Here is a 16,757-nt window from a genome sequence, read left to right on the forward strand (position 1 = left end):
CATGGAATAATCTTGACTCATTCTGACTTGTCAGATCCAAAGAAATATTTGTCCTGCTGTTGCAGGCAGCTTTAACATGCAGCTCAGTGATTGGGACCTTCATGAGGTGAAAAAAATACTATTATTAGAAAAGATTTTGTAACAGAGTAGGACTTGGCTTCATCTAAACATAGATGTTGCATTGGTTTAATTAAATCAGCATGGAAAGGTTCTATTTATTGCATCACACAGCTACACTATTAAGTTACAGGCCAGGACTCATTTTTCTGCTGATATCCAAGAGTACATCCTTTTTCTGCTGATGCAAGGATTCTTATCAGGGGCTGCACTCCAGCTCTACCTGTCCCATCCCATGTGTTTATGAACAGATGTTTTGCTCACTGTATTATACTCACAGAGACCATGCACCAGTTTAGTTTTAATTCTGCTAAACAAAAACAATTCAGTCCTACCAAGTCCCTTTTTTTACCACTCTGCTTTCACCTCCATCTTTAGTGAATATTACTGCAGCCACTTCAAAAGGAAAAAAATAGAAACATAAAAAACATGACCTCTGAAAATGTCTGGCTCCTGTATAACCCTCTCCACCACTGCAAAACAAGCACAGAGCTGCAGGGAATCAGCTGTTTGCTCCTCACCTGGAGCTGCCTCCCACCAGCCCTGCACCTCACACAAACAGGGCATCAGCCAGGGTCTAGCTCAGCTGCATGGATGGATAACCTCCCCAGGATGGAGGTTATATAGTATCATATAAAATAATTTATATATTATGTTATAAAATAATCCCTGTTATTTTGATGCCTGAATGTGCTCACAAATTCAACTAACCTTTCTGTATCCCAGATATTTCTAAATTTTTATTCCAAGACTGATGAAGTATTGCACCTCTTCTCATTTATTGCTAACAATATTTTTATTTTAATCACTTCTAGGCTCTTAAATACTTAATTACATGATTTTCTGAAGAGCTCACATGCTGTGAGAAAAACAAGGGAAAAAGAAGGGATTGTTTTATCACTACATTAGCATCTAAAGGCATCAAAGGAATTCCTAGCCACATACTACTTGCTATACAGAATGCAGTTAAATAGTGTATTTACATACAAAGCCTGTGAGACTCAGGAGAACTTACAGTCAGAGAATCAGAGATTCAAAGAATAGTTTGGGTTGGAAGGGACCTTTAAAAGTCATCTAGTGTAAGCCCCGAATGAGCAGGGACATCTTCAGCTCCATCAAGTTGCTCAGAGTCACATTCATCAATGCTTTAAGTCCAAAAGGCCTCTTCTCTTTTGCAGGGATGATGCTGCCCTGGAGGGTGCAGGGTTCTCCATCCACACACCCTAGAGTTTGGCACTTCTGTCCTCTCTGCCCTGCCACAGCCCCATGGGTGGAAGCTCTGCTACCCATCCAAAGGCAGCAATGCAGGTGAGTGCTCCTTGGCTGCACCAAAAAAAAAATTAAAAAAAAAACTAGGGTCAGATGAAGCTGTTTAAACATCAATTTGATATCACTGAATAGGGAGGAAAAACCTGGAGCCTGTACAACTGGTCCTGCAGCAGTGACTGTACACCAATTCCATGGCTCCACTGCCAAGACTCAGCCAAAGCCTCCACACAGCCTCCCTGCAGAAGGAAGGCCCACCAAAAAGTCTACCAAACCCAGAGGTGAAGTCAGGGATGTCTCTTCCCTGCTGTGCAAATCCTTAACACCACCAGCAGATCCACATGTCACTGCACCCATGTGAGAAGCTGCTGCCTGAGCTTATGCCTCCCCTTCCCAAGAGCTGCTTGGGAGAAGCCCAGACTTTCTTAAGCATCTGACTTACCCTTGCTGGGAGCAAACAGTCCCTGCCTCTCCCTCCAATGCAGTCAGGATTTCTCTGTCATGGGCATAATCCGCTCCAGAGACAGAAGATCTGATTTTATGTCCATCTTTTATCACAAAGAATGGAGAGAGACCACTGAGAGTGACACTATCTTTGTGTAAGTGAAGATACTGCTAGCTCCAGCTTGTAAGTCCTCAGAGCTATTTGGCTAAAATAACTGAAATAACTTCTTTCTGAAGACTGCTCATTAAGACACCCTTTTCACCAGTCTGCTTCCTAGACTGAATTCAATTCTGCAGGGGGTGATGCCGCAGCAGAAATCAGTGCCCTTTCCAGACTCCTTTTCCATGGCAAGTGCAGAGTTGGTACTCACAGTAAATAACCAGAATGCAGCTCCTAAAGAAGCTCCAAGATTAAAAAAAAAAAGGAGGAAGGAGAAGACACTGAAACACATCAAAAGTATCATACTTTGAAACACATAAAGAATGTATCAGGAAATGGTGTACTGACAAGAAAACTTCAGGATTCAGGGCTAAAAAACAGCAACAATAATTAACATGTTATAGGAGATTAAATTTAATCTTTTTTTTTTTTTTTTTTTTTTTTTTTCCCCTCAAGAAGATGACACTCCTGCCCTCCTCTGACCCGACACAGGTTCTCTGGGAGTCGGGCTGTCAGGTCAGACACGTCTGTGGCTGATGCAAGCCCGTGGCAGCACTGCGGTGCCCGGTGCTGCTCCTGCAGCTGACCCTCAGCGCAGGCAGGGCTGCAGCGTGAGCAGCAAGGATGTAAAGATATAAACAGCTGAGGACTCAGCCTGGAGAGTGGCAGCCAACCTGGGCCGTGCCAGCATCACCTTTCACCCACATCTGCTGAGCCGCCTCCCGGTGGGAGATTATCTTGGGAAAACAAGCCCTGCCAGGCTGCTGGCCCCAGCTGGTCCCAGGATCAGAGTTCCATCCTTCCAGGACAGTAAGCTAAGGGAGGAGAGGGGGACCCCGTGCCCAAAACCATCCCCAGTGACAGGGGGATCAGAACAGGTTCTCCTAGTAAAAGAGAACTTCTTCCCCTCCCCAGCGGCTCCTGAAGTGTTCAGCCCCACCTGCCCCTCCAGAGCGGGATCCATGCTGGGGGAAGCAATAGCCCAGCTGTCCCAGGCTGGGGACTGATGCTCCCTTCCCGAAAAGGGCCACCAGGGAACCAAGCCAGCACAGCAGAAAGCTCCAGTGGTTTTCTCAGACTTGGGACCTGAGAGCCAGCAACAAAAATCTGGGAAATTCAGAGAGGAAACATCAGAAATCATCAGCCCGAGAGACACACACCAGAAGTCACCATCAGGAGAATGTTTAGAACCAAATCTGATCTTGGTTGTATCAAGATGCTCTCACTGCCTTCTGTATTGGATCAGGATGTGCAGGCCTGGTCATAACCAGGTTTTGGTCTCTTCCACATCCTGCCCAGGGCCAAGGTGGCTTCAGCTGATGTGCTCACTGCAGCTCTGACACCAAGCAGGATAGAATTCCAAGCTACCAGAAGTGCTGGAGCTAGCCATTAAGATGTCAGAAAACCAAGGAAGAAATTATTCCAGCTACTTATTTGCTATGTTCTTGGTCTGCCTATCTGGAGTCACATTAATGGCAATTTCTAATTTCTTTATTTATTTTGCTATCTATCTTTTAAAGTCCTCCTACAACCTTTTAAATTCAATCCCTTACTGTCATTATATATATGTCACCACACCAAAACAATGTCACAAGACTTTTGATTACACAAAAAACACAAAAAACTATTTTTTCCCAATGAATAAACTGGTGTATCAAAGCAGACTGGTGTATCTGGCAGAAAAGTCAGAACACCTTACGAACATTTTTTCAGGAAGAGAGTGGCAAGATCCTTCTAGATATTACCATTTTTTCCTACCTCATAAGCAGCATGAATCAACAAAGCAAATAAAAATGACCTAAAAACCTAACCTGAAGTGCTTTGGCCTTGATTTTGATCTTGAAACAATCTGGCCCAAGATCAAGAATAATTCTTAATATTTATTTTTAGAACACATTACCTTCAAACCTCCAGACCTGTGTTAGATACCTTTTCTATTTTTTCCATGAGGCTGAAAACACAATCTGTGAAGTCACATTAATCATCAGAGACTTGTCCATCATTGATATCTCAGTAAATACTTTTCCAAGGAAAGAGTGTTCTTTGCACAGCATACGTGGGTTTTCCCACCACCTACCACCAGGAAATGCATCATGTTGATATCCAAACCTGCCAAAGCCAGCCTGCTCTTTCCAGAGCCACACCAAAGTTCTGGCCTTGAGTCCACAAAGCCCATTTAACTGGTAACTGTTGTTCTCACCGGCACAGGGCAAATCTGTGTTAGAACTCATCCTCTCATGGCTGTATTTCCTCACAGCTGCCAACCTCAGCCCACCTGGCTACTCAAGCGGGATGCAAACAGCTTCTTGCAAGCAAAAGCTAAGTATCTGCATCAACCCTGAGAACACTTTAACTGAGGAGGTCTAACTACTCTCAGCTTCTTTTGGAAACATGCACAGCTGACACATGCTGCCCCATGTGGCTCATGTACCAGAAACACCACTAGTAAGGACCTGAAACCGAGGGAAATTGCTGATTTTCCTTGAGCTGAAGCAGTTCCATTTGTAGAGATGTCCATCAATGCACCCAAGATGATATGAGGTCATCCAATCTCCTGTCTTCTAATGAACACTCTCAACAGTGTAAAATCATCGACCACACAGGGATTGGGAAGGATGAAAGGAGTCTGTTCTCTCCTGACCCTAACACAGCATAATGAGGGCAACAAACAGCCCCATTTGTGGGATACTGGGGGATGAGAGGATCTGTGATCCTCAGCTGCCTTATTGTCACCATTTCCTGCCACACTCCTTCTCCACATGCCCTAAGAAAGGGACCTCTGTGAAACTGCCTTCTAAACCCAAGCCCTCAAGCAGGAAGCCCAGGAGCCTGTGATAGTTTATTGTACACTATTTTTTAAATGGTTCCTTTGCACTAATGCAGTCCTTTTCATTAGGATGGCCTGAGGCACAACAAGCACAATACCTAAAGATCACAGCTCTGCCTATCTAAAGGCACCAGGAATAGTTCTGAAGAATGTGAACCCTTCAAAGACCATGTGATGAGCCTCCCAGTGAAAGGGATGGTTTTTTAAACATGATGACACAAAAATCACCAGAGGGGACCAAACCCAACCATCACCCTTAGTCAGCATCCGGTTCTCAGATGTTCTGAAAAGCAGAGCATGCAGTTGGCAGGAGTGCAGGAGTGAGAGGACAATCCTGCTGGCACCCATTACTGGCATGCACAAACTATTTGCTGTGTTCTCCAGCTTAATTAAATCAACAGTTTAAACTAATTCCTCAGCTTTGACTGGTAGCAACAGAGAAGCTGACACAGCTCCCCTTCTGCCACCCATGGCAAGCAGCTGACAGAGATGACAACATCTACCATGGGGGATGCATCACTGGGAGATCACCTGCTACAGCCTCCAGGGGTTCACTGTACCACAAGGGCACTGCTTAAACCAACCACTTACTTCCAGATAGATATGTTTTATCTCAAATGTCTCTATTCTTGTGGTTTTGCCTCACCACTCTAGCTAATGGGGGGATGGATGTCTGGATTCAGGGAAAGGCACCAGGTTTCACAATGGACCTTCCCACCTCAAAGACTGAGAGATAATAAAAGTTGGATGAGGAAATGAGGGGGGAAATGAAACAAACACCCCACAACATCACATCATGGTTCATTCATTGTTTCAAACAGCTGCAGCAGAAATTCTGCTTTTTTTTTTTTTTTCTGGCTTTTCCCTTTTTATTTCCCCTGTCCTTACACACAGATGAAATGAAGCATGGAAAGCAAGGGCCCCTGTCAGCATCTGCTCTGCACTGACAGTTCAATCCTCAGGGCCAGCCAGTGTGATCGGCCTCAAACTACAGTCACCACAAGTACAACTGGACAGATAAACCCCTTATCTATGGCAGAATAATGCCTACTGCAAACTGCACCACTGCAAAAAGCTTCTCTGACCCTCCACAGCAAGGTCTAGTCCTGACTGGAGTGCATGAGCAACTGGAGCTGCAATAAACCCACACTGCTGAGGAGCACCCTGGAAAGCCAAGTGAACCCTGACACTGCCTAAAAGTTTTGGTGTTTCAGTCCAGCCCCTGTGGCCCCCATTTAAGAAGACACAACTAGTTTAAAGAAGGAACTGAATCACTCAAAATCTGCAGAAAATCTGAAGCAAAAACTTCAGCTTAGGAGCAGAAAGACTACTATGAACAAAACCATCACAGAATTACAACTACATCTTCTTAGTCATCACTGACAACAGTACAACCATAAATAAATAAGCTATTGTATTACATGTACTTTTTATAACATGCATTGGGGCTTTTATAATGCATATGGTTTCTTTTGGGGACAAACCTTTTGCAGGGCCTGTTGTGATAGGGACAATGGTTTTAACCTGAAAGAGGGTAGATATACATTAAAGAAGAAGCTTTTTAGAATGAAGATGCTTAACACTAGAATATGTTCCTCAGAAAGTGTTGAAGTACTAGAAAAGGTTTCCCAGAGAAATTGTGGATACCCCATCCCTGGAAACATTCAAGGCCAGGCATTGGATGGGGCTTTCAGCAACTACATACAGTTGAAGATGTCCCTGCCCACACAAAGGAGGATGGACTTTACAGGATGACCTTTACAGTTCCTTCCAACCCAAACCATTCTAGGATTCTATGACATTGCCAAACAACCCTGCTAAAGAAGACACAATAATGAAAAATAAGCAGTTTTCATTGTTAGTCCTTTTAAGTACTGACTTTCCTACAGCCACCAAGCTTGGGGCTTAGTACCAGAGCTGGGTGAAGGTTGATTTTAGCTAAGGCTGGTCTCACTAAAAATTGCAGCTCTCTGTGGAGGTGAGTGCAGGTGAACAGGTACGTCAACAGGGTTTCAAGGGCAATGAAGCTCTGATGGCAGCTGGAGGACAAAGTATTTCTGGGAGACCTAAAGATGTCAGGCTGCCCCAGCAGTAGCAGGAGACCTTGGCTCTGAGGTGCTGCGTCCCACCTGGGAGCTCCCAAGATGTCCAAGAAGGATGTGTTTGAACAGAGCCTGGTAGGGGATCCAGCTGTTAGAAGCAGGAGGGGAATGACAAACCCTTCTTGGACTTGAGGACAGAGTGAGTGAGCTGCCTGTGTCAGACCTGCACAGCTCAGGGGGTTTGTAAAGGCAGGAGGTGTGCTGTCTGCATCATGGAAACAGGGATTTAAGCTAAGGACAACACTGACACAGGAACAAATCTGCATCAGCTGGCTATGAATGACTTCAGGCTGCTGCACAAAGGTCCCTGGCCATGCCAAGCTCTGGATGCCTTTCAGCAGTCACAGGGCAGGTAGCCCAATCAGTCTTAAGATACAGCTTGATAAATTTGCTACTGAGATTATACACCTTGGTGCTCTTGAGGCTAAGGAAGAGACCTTCATGATCCATGCCACATTACAACCTCATTCCTTCAAGGACAAGAACTCCCAGAGCTTTCCACTGATTTTTGTTATTTTGGTCATCACAAGCAAGGCTCCATTACCCTTGTCCACTCCTGTAAAGCCCTTCAGATGCACGCTGCAGTAAATTCAGTATCTTCTCAATGCATACAGAGATGTTGTCCCTACCACCTCCAGTGCATCTCCATCCCACTGCTCTGAAGGCCCTCTGCTACATCAGACACTCTAGTTTCTTATTCCCTAAATACTTCCAGCATTTGTTTGGGCTGTCTTTGGAGATTACTGCAAAGTGTTCTTCTAAGCCATTTGTTTTCAAAGGTACTCAGATACTTTGCCTGTACCTTTGATAGGCTTCCAGCTTTCAGATCCCTGTGTTTAGATAAAAATTACTTTCAAGTCCAAGATTCATAGTTCAGCCTTTCAGCTGCAGATTTTCAATGACCAGATCTCAGCTAAGCCAGGAAATGCAGCTGCTGCCTTGCCAATATGGGACACCATTTCCTCCTGGACACCCCAGTGGCTCTGATACAGCTACCAGGACACAGGAATGGATTCATTTCTTGTATTCCAGTGCCTTGTAATGTAAGGCTTGACTGGGAGCTGCAAGGATGTTCATGAGACCAGCAGATTGGTATCACCAGGGCAACCCAGCTCCCTGCAAGGCAGGGAGGTCTCTCCATACACATCTGCTGAGGGGTCCCATAGGCTCCACAGAAAATTTGGGACCCCTAACTTTTCTTCATACTCTCAGCCAAGTGAACAGGAAAGCCTGTCTGTACACAGGCACAGCTGCAGCACTGCCTCCACCTAAGCTGAAATGTCTCACTGGCACTGAGGATATAGGGGGAAACCTGAGCACAGGTGCTCCAGCCTGCAGGAAGCTTGGGGGCAACCAGATGGAGACAAACCTCAAGCCATCCCATTACAATAAACCACAGGATACCATCCCCTAAAATGCTCCAGCTGCAGCTGGTCAGGAATAACCAGGAGTTCTGCTTTTAATCCAGATTCAGATAGCACCCAAATTTACTCTGGAGTCTGAGTATACACAGATCTTGCTGTGCATGGCTAGGCTGTCCAAGGTGGAGGGGGTCCAACCTCTTGGAGAAGCTCCACCAGCAACAAATCCTCGTCAGCACGAGGCCCTCCCACCCTTCAGGAAACTACAGCCAAGGAGAGCTCCACAGTGCTGAGGATTACTTCCTCTTTGGATAACTCACTTGCAAGCAAGGAGCCCTGTCAAAGCACAGGGAAATATGCAAATATAAGACAAAGAAGAAACATCAGCATATTAAAGAGGTTTGCCCTCATTCTATCAAAGCCTAGCAGCAGTGATATGTTCCCTCCTCCAGTAAAGCTGCTGGGATTGTGTCACCTGCGTTAACACACTTATCTTTGGCCTTCGACATGCCAGGAGTGCATGAATTTAGTTCGTATCCCCATTTCATTCACATTTTGTATAAAGGATGGGAATGTTTGCAAAGGGAATCCACTTCTCATTTCAGACCCCTGACCAGGCTCAGCTGGATGGATATTTATTTAAAACATTATCACCCTCCCTGCCTGGGCTGCTACCATCACAGCTTCACAGGTCACAGCAGGCAAGGCGTGCTGAGGCTGCAACCCAAGGCAGCAACCAGGCAGGCTGGGAGCGTGATCCTGTGTAAAGTGCTGGATTTGGTTTGGAAAATGTCTGTCTGCATTCCAGGTCAGCACAGCAGTGTAAGAGCACTTACTCCAACATCTGCATCGCTACAGGTAATGTGGCTATAAAAGAGAAAAGAATTAAATATCAAGTCAGTGAAGACTTTGCATGTACAGAAATGCTGTAGTATTTTAAAAATAAAGTTTTCATTTGAATATACAAAGACTTCCTTTACACTTTAAAACTCATATGCACAACAGAAGAAAAAAAAAATCATCTGTATCAAGAGAACTGCAAATCCCCTATCCTCACACCCAAAGGCATACCAGGTCCTTTCTACAGACAAGCAACAAGCAACCAAGGCATCTCATGTTTGCCTTGGCTTGACCCATACTTAAGATGTCCCAGGAGCCTATGAAATGGTGAAAAATAAAATAAAATTCAGAATACACCCACAGCCACAACCACAAAAAAGGGGTTTTTTCTGCTGAAGAATTGTTGGTTTTTTCCCTGCTTTGGGCTGCACTGCAGAAGGGCTCTACCCAGCAAGAGGGGAGTGGATAATATAACCTCCCATAAGTGATATCTGCATCACCCGATTGTGCACTGCCCTCCAAAATGCTACCTCCTCTTTTGCTGCAGAAAGACTACAAATACTATGAAGGAAACAAAATATGACCTTACAGAAGAGGAATAAACCCCAAACAAAACAATGTAGGAACTACACAGTGCAGACTGTCACTCTATCTGAGCAGTTTAAGGTGTGTGAAACCTAAGGGAAGTAGAACTCAGATCCAGCTCTAGGAGCTCTGAGCTGCCACTCCTGGATGAGGTACTACCAGCTCCTCTCTGGGGGAGAAGCATTTACCCTATCACCAATACTTGTGATAATGAAAAATTTATTAAGGACATTGTAAGGAAAAAGAACAGCCTCATATTCCAACAGGCAACCTTGCTCACTGAAATTACAATCTCACACCACTTTTCTGTGTGTGAGCAAGTACAGGTGTGCATCCAGTTTTCAATTTTACACTCTTTAGGCAAAGAAAATGTGAAAAAATATTTTTAAAAGCATACAGCATCTAAACCAGTAGTTTATATCGGTAATATAACATAAAAAATGTCAGTCAGTTACCACATCCAGGAAATTAACTTAATCAGTTAGAATAACAAGACAGCCAAAACTTGGCTCCCAAAGAGGAAGCTGCCCTTTCTTGGGAGAACCCACTCTGTCACCCATAATCTGATCCCCTGCAGCCTCTCAACCACATTTTTGGGGATATCTGACTTCTCTTAATGTTGATGCCACTGCTGACAAGACCAGTCCCAGGGACTCGTTTTAATATTATTTCCCTGGCCTCAATATAGTGCAGGAAAAGGGCTAGGGGCAGGTATATTTTATTAAATTAGTATTGATTTTATACATGTCTTTTGGGGAGATCTAATCAAAATTAATTTAAGGCAAGACGAATCGTGCTGCCATCTGAATTCAAAAGTACAGTGAGAGCTGGTTGACAGAATAAAAAGGCAAAATTGATATGTCCTCTAAAAATACATCAATTTCAAACTTCTTGGGGTGTTAGCCTCAGGTAGGCTGTAGGAATATCTCCAGGGAGATGGCAGCTAGTTCACTTCAGTGTATTTTTATCGCTGAGCTGTAGGTGCTGGGTGGCTGCCACCATGCTGAACTCCTTTCATAAATCACTTTGAGATTCTCAAAGTGCAGGTGCCCATTGCAAGATGGGGCACTTCAAGGTTGTCCTGCTACTGCCAGTGGTGGCAGAGCTGCAGGGGCACAAACAGGTGCTGGCACATGGTCCTGCCCTGGCATGTCCCCTCAGCTGGGCAAGCACCAAAGCCCACCCTGCTGCCACTGGAATTTGGGGGATTTTGAGGAGGGTGAGTCCTGCTCAGCTGCCTGGGAAGCAGTGGGACTCCAGGCCTGGGTAAGTCATAGAGGCAAGAAGGGGGACATGGGGCTGCATTCTTCATGGGTGAAAGATCAGAGAAAGGGCTCTCACTGCTTCTCTGCACATTAGTCAGCACATAGGAACACGAAAACAACCCTAAGCAAATCTGCTCTGTAGTAAGTATTAGGGATTATGACTCAAGAGATTTTTATTCCTCTCCCCGTGACTCATCCGGTGCAGCCTCATGGCCCAGATTCAGAACAGCCTAACCTTTTTGGGCTCCCTCTGCCCAAAATCCCATTAAATAATTGCCCTTTGCAGTCAGTGGTGAAGAATTCAGGGGATTTTTTCCCTTTCTTCCCCATCAAAACAGGAGCCAGAGGGAGGGAGTGCTGTACCCCAGGACCACGTGCCTGTGACAATGCTCAGCCCTGGCAAAGCCAGCACAGCCCCGTGACCAGCTGCAGCACAGGCACAGCCCAGAGGGGGATAAATGTGATGATATCCATGGCACAGGGGACAGCTGCTGCCCAGTGCTTCCCAGGAGGTGCAGGGCTGCAACTTTAGAGAGGTGGCAGTCATTTGCCTGTCACAAGAAGGTAACAAGAAGATTACAAGAAGCATCTGGAAATGACCCAGTTTAGCTCCTGGGATGGGTTAGAGTTTGCTGGGAAGAAATCCAGAAGCAAGATTGTGGGGATACATGTGAGGTTTCTGGCTAGGAAAAGCTACACTATGTCTCCACTGCACTTTCTGCATCACTGGTGATAAAAGATTACTCAGGTAATGGGGCCCCCAAAAGCAAGCTGTGCACCCTCTCACCTTACTCACAATTTTTAGAGGAACAGGATCTGTAGCTGCAGAATAAGGGGAAAAACATTATTTTGCAGATGATGTAGCCAGGGCAGCCCCATCCCACAGCCCTGATCCCCAGCACAAAATGATCTGGGCTAGGCTGAACCAGAAGAATTCTGTGGCCCCTTTGTGTTGGGATAAGAATAGCAGCAGATGAATTCCACATTTCAAACAAGGGTGAGATATTAAACAGAGCCTCTGTACAGAGATTAGGTGGAATAAGAAAAACAATAAATCCTTATGTTCTTGGACTTGAATGGATTGACAGGGAAAGCCAGAGAGTGGGGCCCCAACACTACCACAGTGCCCTGCATAACCAAGTGCTTTGGGGTTCAGCTGCCTGTCCAAAAGATGAGGACTACAACATGCAAAAGAAAGGTCTCTCAGAAAAAGATAAAGGACTCTGAGAGACCTTTATCCAGGTCCAGTCCAAAATCACTGCATTCCCAGGCTGCTACACCCCTCTGATGTCCCTGCTTGTGCTACCCACACTCACACCAGAAAGACACTGTAAGGGCACTCAAGCTTGAGATGTCAGGTGAGAAGCACCTCTTACCTCCTCTCACCCCTCACATGAAAGAAACACAGTGAAAAAGTAGCCAAAAAAATGTTTTCCCTTATAAAGCTGTAGGGGAAAAGTTACAAAAGCATGAACCCTTTTCCAGGTTCCTACAGGAATGATTTTGAGTCTGAAAACCAGAAAAAAATATTAGTAAAGGCAGGAAGAAGCATGAAGAAGAGGTGGAACCTCTTACCTAACTTTTTTTTCTTCTTTTTTGCTCAAGGTTATTTCTGTTGTGCTTGCTCTGGAGGAAGGCACTGACTCCTAGTGTAGTTTTCAACCTTTCCACAAACCCCTTCGAAGCTGAGCTTCTCAGCTCCCAACCTAGCCTGGAGGCACCTCACATTCCTCCCTCCTGTCCACCTCACCTCTTAGGGCCAATCTGCATGAGGCAGATAGGCAGTTTCAGCCAAAAGACTGAGTATCAACACTGAGATTCCATCTAAATACCCTCTTATTTAAAAAACAGCTTTTAGATTAATAACTGAAGACAACTAGCTTTGAAGATTGAATTTACTACATGGAGGTCAATCCAAGCTTTACTGAAGGATGTTGATGTCCTGTGGGACAGCAAGTAAGTTAAAAACTACACTTTCATGTTTAACATCACACCCTGTAAACATTATTTCTGCTGTGTGCAAAGGATCTAGTAAAACTAACTAGTGCAAAGGGATTCCCATATTCTGCAGAGGGAAATCTACCCTGACACAGCCACATTATCTGTTAATAATGCCTCATTTTGCAATAAACCCCAGCTATAATACTGCATGATATTGCAGGGAGATAAGCATAACTAATGCCAGAGTTGTTCATGCTTCCAGTTATTCTTGACAGTAATTTATAAATTTATCAAGTTCTTTATAGAACACAACTATGAATAACATTTGCTAGAAAGAGCTCTTAAATGTGCTTTAGAGTTTCTAAACCTTACTTCCTTATCCAGATTACTACATCCCTTATGTAAGCCCTGGTGACACTGAAAATTAAGTCACCTGTCTAGAATAAAAGTTACCTCACCCTTATGCAACCACAAGTCACCTTTATCAAGGGGAAAGGCAGCAGGAGGTACTGACAGGACAAACACTGATTCCAAAATGTCAAAAAAGAGCTGGGAGGAGACAGGCAGCAAGTGACAAAAGGAGGAGAGAAGGTATTTGCAGCTCTGAATCACACATTTCCCCAGACATCTTTCCATTAATGATGAATATCATAATTTCCCTAAATAATGCAAGGAAAATTAGTTTAATCATTTAAAGGCATCATCAATAATAAACGTGTCAGCTCCAGATGCTAACCTCCCCATTCCTCCATCCTCAGGGACTGTTTTAGGGAAAACAGTAAGATTGCTGTCACATTTTAATTTTGGAAAGATGCTTCAGTATCAGGGTCAGGAGAATAAAATAAGTGCCCAGGACTGAGGACTGTCAGTCTGAGCCCCTGAGCAGTGTAAAAGCTCTTTGCACCTCAGCTGCCATTCCTGTATGATAAAGCAGCAATCAAACTGCTGCTCTTGTTTGCTCAGGTGAAGTGCTTACAGCAGAGGTATGCACCAAGATAGCTGGGGGCAGATAAGAGGAAAGCCCTTCCCACCTGCCAGGAGAAGGTTCCACCAAGGACCGGCAAGGATAAGGAAGAGGCTGCTCAGGAGGCAGCACATCCATCACCTGCAGCACAGCAGGTGCAAGGGTGATGCCACATCTGAGTGTACCCAGCTGCTACATCAGCACCAGCATCAGCATCTGGATGAGAAGGGGAAGCAGAAAATGATGCATGGCCACTATTCAGTACCAGACTGCTCAGGAATGAGGAGCAAAAGAAGATTTAAGAGCTTTGGCTCCATCGCTGCAATGCTGCTGGCAAAACTCACCATGTGCCCAGGAGCAAGCATCCTCTACAACACAGGAAAATCCAGAGAGATTTCCCAGCTCACCTTGACCTGGGTACTGTCTCCTCTGAGCCATCTGCCACCTCATCAACGCACAAGTCACACCTTCCCTGAGGTGTGGACTCCATTGCTCTGCCATGACAAAATCATTATCCCAAGTGCTGCTGCTGCCATGGCAACCCCAACCACTGAAAACAAAGGTAATGAATTGGTTGTGCAGGACTGGTGGGAGGAACTGGGCTCATTTGGGGATGTCCTACTCACAGTATGAAAGAAGGGAAAGGAAAAGGGGTCAAAACCCAAAATCATAGGGACAACATGTTTCCAAAATGCATTTTCCAGAAAAGCCTTTTGCCTGCAAATACAAGAGGGATGCAAGAAGCAGGATAAAAAAATCTGCATAAAACTGGCATCGTTATGACTTCCAAAGCCATATTATGACATCCTCAAAATGAAAGCACAGTGACCACCAGCAGAGACAGAAACCCAAAGCAACCACCAGCATGTGATTCAGTGTCTCATGGCAAGGAAACCCAGCCTGCTGCCTCTGCCAAATTTCTAACAGGAGCTGGGGTGGGGTGAGGTTTGTGCCACCAGACCATGATTTCTATTGTTTCAACTTTCCTCTTTTCCCTTGGATGCAGAATCTGTGCTATTTTAAGCAACTATGCTAAAAAAAATACCCAGAATGTAATGCCTGTTTGTGCTGCCCATAAAAATCTTTTCCACTGGAACAAAGATTTAAACTTCTGACTCAAAATTACTTTACAATGGGGGGCTGATTATCAAGAGGGCCAGAATATCCTCTTATTAGAAAAATGTTCACTGGGTTTCCTGAACTTTACATGGTGGTATTAATTCAATGGCTTGTTTGGTTGGATGCAGGCAATACCAGCTGTCTCTGACACTGGCAAAAAAGCAGCTATGTTTTTTATAATACAGAAAAAGAGCTTAAGGTAACTGTGTGTGAAAGTGTGGCATGTGTATTCATACACACACATACATGAATGGACACACATGTCCTTCTGATCACTGTCAAAAAAGATACAGGAAAGAAAAACATAAAATCACAACAAAAGATGGGAAGGATCAAAGGATGCATTCCACCTGCTTCTCTGAAGTAAAACAAACCTAACTAAGGCACTATTTAAAAATTTTTATTATTTGTCTATTGCAGTAGCAAGCACCATGGGGGAAGCTTCAAGCCCTATTTGTCCAAGTCCAGTGCAAACACTTAAGTCAGTCTGGAAGAGATTAATCTGGCTTCCTTCCTTTAGACTGATATAAAAGTACCCCCTAGTCATTTTAGCCAAAACCTTTTTGTTCAGAGACTTGTTTCTACTGGTATAATATTTATTTGCAGACAGATTATGTTACAAAAAGGGAGGGTACATAGGCTGGGCAGCACTCAGGCAGGGGTCCATCCACAGATCAGTTGTCTGGGGATGCCTGTCCTGCCACCATCCTCAGGAAGCATCTCCCAAGCCTTGCTGGTTTTTTTGGGCTAGATCAGTTCTAACTGCCCCTGATGCTGGGCCTGCCTTTGGGGTGAGCTCTACCCTAAAGCCACCAGTGATGGCCCATGGCAACCCTATGTGCCCTGTGCCACCTCCCAACCTGCTCTGTGCCAGCAGCTGCCCCGGAGAAACTCTGCCCTTGCTGACCAAGCATAGAAGGGAAAGCTCTGTGTAAAATGCTCTGCTCACTGTTAGGCAGCAGAGCAGATTAGATTTTAAGGCAACAAGTCACCAGGTATGAGCCTAAAACTTGCCTTTATACATGTCAGAGAAGACTCCTATAATATGTCTCCATCTTTCTCCATCCCACTGACCAGGATCTGAACCAGAACCCATGAAGGAGAAGTTCTGGAAGGGTTCCTCAGCTATTTTTTAGGTTACAGAGCCAACAGTCAACAGAGCCAAAGCTTGGCCTCCTGGCAAACAAAGAAATCATATCCAACAACTGCATCCAAATTTAAAAAAAAAAAAAAAAATACCCCAGGGAGCCTAGCACACTGTAAAACTCTTATTTACAAGTTTTTTGGCTGTTCTTTCATCACCAGAATTTACTGGAAAAATTCAAAAGCAATCATTTTACAAACATGTTTTGCTCTGCACAGTCCCTGCACCCAACTTTACAGGGAGAATATCAACAGGAAGACAGGAGTCCACTGCCACCCCAGGAAGCTGCAGTGTGCACTCCTTTTGCCTTGTCAAAACCCCACCTCTCAATTTATATACTCTGCAATAATTATTTTGCTAATCACAGGCTGCTCTGTGCTTCTCAACACTAATTATTATTATTAGAGCTGGCTCAGCTACAAACGTTCTCGCTTTCCAAACACACAGTGCTGGGCTGGAGGAGAGGGGTGGAGGGTTAATCCTTTACTGGATGCAGCTTAAGGCAGTGAATAGTATTCTGGCCTGTAAAGGAAAAATAACATCTTTCAGGAGATTTTCCATTTTGAGTTAGCACAGAATCACCACAAAAAGAAAAAAAAATACTGGGTAAGGCAACATAACA

At 44.7% G+C, this 16,757-nt stretch overlaps 1 long non-coding RNA gene across 6 annotated transcripts in view; it reads right to left on the reverse strand.

Moving 5' to 3' along the window:
- Nucleotides 1–16,757, reverse strand: part of LOC110476993 (uncharacterized) — a 193,868-nt gene that overhangs the window by 163,372 nt on the left and 13,739 nt on the right. The window contains exon 1 of one of the 6 annotated variants that reach the window (XR_002466503.2): nucleotides 1,133–1,173. The exons of the other annotated variants lie outside the window; for them this stretch is intronic. This is a non-coding gene — a long non-coding RNA (uncharacterized LOC110476993). Of the gene's footprint in view, nucleotides 1–1,132; nucleotides 1,174–16,757 lie in introns of those variants that run through there. 6 annotated transcript variants of the gene reach the window in all.

This window comes from Lonchura striata, chromosome 1 (genome assembly GCF_046129695.1).
Source record: "Lonchura striata isolate bLonStr1 chromosome 1, bLonStr1.mat, whole genome shotgun sequence".
In the NCBI taxonomy this organism is placed as follows: domain Eukaryota; kingdom Metazoa; phylum Chordata; class Aves; order Passeriformes; family Estrildidae; genus Lonchura; species Lonchura striata.